Source organism: Euprymna scolopes, chromosome 9 (assembly GCF_053919585.1).
Source record: "Euprymna scolopes isolate OS-2025 chromosome 9, ASM5391958v1, whole genome shotgun sequence".
Classification (NCBI taxonomy): Eukaryota; Metazoa; Mollusca; class Cephalopoda; order Sepiida; family Sepiolidae; genus Euprymna; species Euprymna scolopes.
The window spans coordinates 41,308,130-41,314,445 of NC_136490.1; positions in this window are offsets into that span (position 1 = coordinate 41,308,130).

Genomic DNA, 6,316 nt, shown 5'->3' on the forward strand with positions numbered 1-6,316 from the left:
GCTTTGTAAAGATATAGGATAAATTATGGTATAAGTAATTTTCAAGGAGCTAACCTTCTTTGCCTTGGTAATGTCCTGAATGTGTTTGTTCCAATTCATGTTGCCTGTGAATGTGAAGCCGAGAAGTTTGAACAATCAGCACTTAGGAAGAGTGTTGTTTTCATGGCAATGGGTGGTCAAAAAGATTTTTTTAATTGTTAAAGGAAAGAAGCTTAGTCTTAGTAGCATTAAATGTCACCATCCATTTACAGCCCTATTCCACTATAGACTGAAGGTCGTTTTCTAGGATTTCTAACATGAAGTTTTTGCTCGTACTCGTGTAGCAATTTCCCCCCTTGTTAAACCCAATTATATAGACTAACACTCACTGAGTTGGGATTCCAGGCTCGAGTTATCATCCTTTTTCTTGATCTATGGGTTCTGGTAAAAAAGAGATGCAAACACACAACAAACTGCTACCGCTGACTTTTTTTCAACGGAAAACACATTTCAAACTTTTTTTTTCGCCTAGAACTGATGTTAGATATTGACCCGACACCGCCGGATAACCCGGTCTATTATTTTTAATAATTCAGAGTGGAACGATAAAATTATCACCCTAGAAAATACATGATTCCATTTCCGTTTGATGTAAACGGGTTTTCTTTTTTTTTTGTTACAGACCATCAACTAGTTTGTTAGTTATGTATAAATTCCAAGAGCGATATAAGCCTTCTATCATGTCTGAAAGTGACACAATGTTCAACGAGCGAGACTGGAGATGCGCCGTTGTACAACTCATGCTCCCCACAATTCCAAGTTATAAAGACAGGACCATTGCCAACACCCTCAAAATGCAAATCCAGACGGTTCAACGCTTGAGGGCACAGCTCAACGCATTGAACAGACCTTTGGAGATGGTGGAGCAGAAGCCCAAGGCCGAGGACACCGCCAGGAAGATCCGGACCAAAGAGGTCATCAAAAAGGTCAAGGCAATCATTGATAAAACTTTCCCTACACTCTTTTCTAAATTCTTAAATGATAATAATAAAAAAAACTGAATTGGTTTATTAGTGGTGAACTCTGAAAGTTCTCACCTGGTCAGTTTTATGTAATTCTAGTACTGCTGAGGTGTTTAAACATAGATGCGATCGATATTTGGAAGAAAAGGTGAGAATGTTATCTCTATATAAATAAAATGAAGTCATTTTTCCCCTCAGTTTGACCTCGATAACTCAAGTTATTTCATGCAAATGTAGTATGCACAAACTGCAACGCATTATCTGAGGTGTGCTATAGGCCTATTACCTCTACACTTGCTTGATAATCGTACATTCCTATATTTTTTCTGGTGCGAGTTCACTGCCAAGAATCAATGGAAGTTGTAAAATCTTTTCTCTCTATTTAATTCCTCCTTTTCCTGCTCCCCATTTACACCGCTGCTTCATCGTTCACGGGGGACTAATACGAATGCACACCGATTACGGGTTACGATTTACGGGTTGGATTACAAAACCCAAAATGCTTCCTATTGCAAGAAACGCACCACACCTTGTTACATTGCTTATTTACAATTTATTTCGAAACATTATTACACTTGGAAAAAAAACGATTCTCTCCTTTTCTTGTATTAAATAAAAGAGATGAAATAATGGCTAAATGTAAGCATAGACATAAATATAAAATTTCAAGTCCTAGATGACAATTCATATCTATTCATATTAGGACTAGAAGGGGTTTTCGCTTATTGGAATATAATATATTTTATGTGATGCTGCAGGAAATTCACCAAATTATTTTTTCTGCATTTAGGGGGCAGGTTTTGTTATATATATATATATATATATATATATATATATATATATATATATATATATATATATATATATATATATATATTATTTGAATTTTTATTTATTTTTTATTAGCGATTAATTTCTTAATTTCGCTCTTATTATAAGAAAGAAATTATTTGCCCTTAGTTTACATTTTTCTGCGCCCAAATCTTCGGACTTTTTTTTAAAACCTTTTTTATTATTTAAATATTAATTATGCATGTTTCGGAGTCTACTTACTTTCATGCACGTAGTAATTATTAATTAATAATTAATATTTAAATAATAAAAAAGTATATATATATTGTGACGTAATCCCCCCTTGAGGAGCTTTAGAACTATGCTGAGGTAGCTTTTTATTCCCGGGTGACGCCAGATAACCCAAGAATTTAAGATAGAGAAGTTAAATATATATATTTTATTTCACGTCAAAATAGATATTGCTTGAAACCGGAGAAATATATCTTGCAGCTACAAAGTTGATGACAGGAAATTTCACTTATAACATTGTCTGGCCGTAAATGAACTCAAGGTCGGATGTCAGAATTGGCATCTGGCCTTGGAAATCGTGAGACCTTAAATTCAGATTTCAGGCATGGGAATTGTGCCCACGCAGGGACATGGGGCTTTCGATTTCGTGGCGAAATCTTATTGGTTGGGGCGAAAGTTTCCACCCATCCACATACCTTACTATATATACGACTCTCGTGCTAAAATTAGTCAGTTGAAGTTGAAGTTAGAGTCAGTTGAAGTTGCAGTTGGAGTTGGGATTCGAGAAGAACAGACCGTATACGTGACGTGACCCCTCCACCTTCCTCATCCAACCGTCTGTCGCTGTCTGTGAAGAGATTTGAGACTTCGAAAAAAAAAACAAAAAAAACTGAGTGATATTGTAAAAACATTTGTACATAATTTTGCGAAATTAACACTGTAGATTAGTCTACATGAGTTGTCTTTCTTCCTGCCTGCTGCTTCGAAATTCGCTTTCAGCATACCAGATTTCATGTAACAACCCCAGAGGAAACTAGACGACACGAGCCCAGAATTCACATAAACAGAAGTCCTAGCCACCTTCTCTTGAGTGAGAGGTTACAATATATATATATATATATATATATATATATATATATATATATATATATATATATATATATATATATATATATACATATATACATATATATACATATATACATATATATATACATATATACATACATATATATATATATATATACAAAGTGAGAGAGTTGTAGATAGATAGATTGTTAGATTCATAGACAGATAAGTTTAGATGAGTGTGAGCAAAAACATATACGTAGTGCGGTAGATAGATAAACAATGAAATGAACAAGGTTAAAGATATAGAATTATACATACAGATAGTTTACATCATGAGATAGAGGCATATATTGAAAATTAGATATTTAGATGAAGGGAAATATGAATATGAGGAGGGTGAGAAAGATAGAAGGATGGATATAGGCAGACGGCTTGTTGAAATTACTAGATAAAGAATGGTTAGATAAATTAATTGTAAGTGATACAGATAGATAATCTCGCGTAATACTTTTACATATACGTTTATATTTAAACAGGTGGGTTATATTCTGCCTTTGTAATATATGTTATTAAGGCCAGCGAGGTTCTATCAAGTAAGAGCTGTCCAACAGTTAAATAATGAATAAAAAAAATTATATAAAAAGCATTAAAAACTTAAAATTTAAATTAGAAAAAAAGAAAAATAAGGAACACGATGATTTGTACTGAAACTCATTCAATGTTAATAAAAAAAAATAATTAAAAACGGAAAAGTTGTGTGTTTATACGTTAAAAGTGATTAAACCTTTAAAATACGTTCATTATTTACTTTTAAAATGCATTTAAAAAGAAGAAAGGAAAGGAACAAACTAAACTTTATTTAATATATACATATATAAAATATGTATCTAAAATTACGTATGCTTGAAGCAGAGGATAATCAAATGTTGAAAAACAGGAAATGTGGATTTCGGCAATAAACACTTATTAAACAATCAACTTAAAATCCAGCAGTAAATATATTTTAATCAAATCGAACAGCAATTTTAAAAATCCAAACGAACGATATTTTTTTTACAAAAACAATAATAACTATTTTTAAAGCAGAAGCAAACGGTAAGTTAACAAACATAAAAACAAATTAAATTCAAACAAATAATGTTAATATAAACAAAATCACTATTCAAACATTTAATATTAAAACATTACAAAAATCTGTTGGAGAATTTAATCAAAAGTTTGAATTTTTTGCGAGGTAAAAAAAACAACATTTTTCAAGTGTTTCGTGGATCTTTTTTGACACTAACAAACAATGAAAGAGAATAATAATAATAATAATAATAATAATAATAATAATAATAATAATAATAATAATAATAATAATAATAATGGGACGTATCACTAATAAGATACTCAGGACCGTTCATAGAATGGATCAAAGAAAAACTGAGACAGCTCGATCAGAAGACCAGGAAACTCATGACCATGCACAGTGCACTACACCTAAAGGATGATGTTGACCGACTCTATGTGAAAAGGAAAGAAGGCGGGAAAGAACTGATTGATTGTATAGAAGACTGTGTGCATGAAACAAAAAAATTGAAAAATACATAACGCAAAACGCGGAAAGAATAATCATGGCAGCGAGAAACACTGAGAAAATCAACAAAACAGAAAACACAGAGATAAAAGATAAGGCGAGAAAAGAAAAATGGTAAGAAAAACAACTACATGGGAGATTCATAGGGATGATAAAAGATGAAAATAACGAAAACACTTGGGCATGGATGCGAAAAGGGCACATAAGCCAAGAAACTAAATCCCTAATAACCGCAGCACAAGATAACTCGATAAGAACCAACCACATCAAAGCAAAGATCGATAAAACACAAGAAAACAGTAAATGCAGACTGTGGACAAAGAGACGAAACGATAAACCATATAGTAAGTGAATGTAGCAAACTAGCCCAAAAGGAATACAAGAATAGACACGACCAAGTGGGAATTATGCAAACAACTACAGTTCGAACGCACACACAAGTGGTACAAATATAAGCCGGCAACAGTACTTGAAAATGAAAATCATAAAATCTTATGGGACATGGACATACAAACTGATAAACCCATTCAAGCAAGAATAACGGATGTCGTAATAATTAACAAGAAAGAAAAATCCTGTCAAATCATAGACTTTGCTATTCCAGCTGACCACATGGTGAATATCAAAGAAAAGAAGAAACGGAGCAAATATCAGAGCTAGCTAGAGAGCTAAAAGGGATATGGAAGATGAAGAAAATAAAAATAATACCTATAATAATAGGAGCACTAGGAACAATTCCGAAAAACTTTGAAAAAAGAATGAGAGAAATTGGAATCAGGGGAATGACTGGGGAAGTTGATTTGATTTTTTTTAATTACATTTTCACCCCAAACAAGGCACATTGCAAGGGGCAACAAATACTGGGTACTATGTAGAGATTTGGGCAGCAAGATATCGTTCACGTTGCACTTGAACTTCTGCACGTCAGTACAGTTGGGGAAGCAGGGACCTGGAATGGAATTCCAAAGTCTAGCGGTTCTGGTGAAGAAACTACTGGAGTAGAAAGATCTTTTACATCTAGGGATCTCTACAGTGTGGGGGTGTGATTTAGCAGCCTGCCGGTTTTGTCGAGGTTGTTCACGTCGTGGGGGGCATAAGTGCTTGCAGTTCGTCAGAGCATTCACCATTAAAATACTTGTAGAACAGGCAGAGGGATGCAACGTTTCGTCGATGGGACAGAGGCTGAAGCTTGGATGCCAGTTCAGGACCTATCAGATTTGCGACTCTCTAACCCCACCCCATCCCCTATCCACCATCATCACATCACTGCCCCCCCCAAAAAAAAAGAGTGAAACCAAATAGACAAGTAGTCAAGGAGGAAGGAAAAACTGAGGAATGAGTACTGACCAGACTTCCACTATATAAGTGCAAAAAGAACTGGGACTTTGTAGAGGTTTATTGCCACTTAAATTCCAGTAAAGACCAATGGCCGCTGCCAACGAGAAATCAATGACAAGTAGTTATAAGCTTGGAAAGACAGGGGTCGAATTAATTCACGCCCCCATTTTGAAATGTCTATTAAAAAGCAAATAATTAATTTACTCACCAAAGATATAAAATATCATAAATCTATATATATAAAAGCGAAAATGTATGTATGTATGTATGTATGTATGTATGTATGTGTGTTTGTATGTTTATATGTGTGTTTGTGTGTCTGCTAAAAACTTTCGACAGACACGACGAAAATTCACAAACTCGGTATCATATCGAAGCTCCATCGTTCACTCGAAAAATTGGCCAAAAACGTTCATTTTTTTCACCCCGAAATCGACAATTTTCGACAGGGATGGGGGGTCAACAAAATCGGTCCTCTCGTGACGACGACCGGTTCTACGCATGCGTCAGATGACGTCATAGC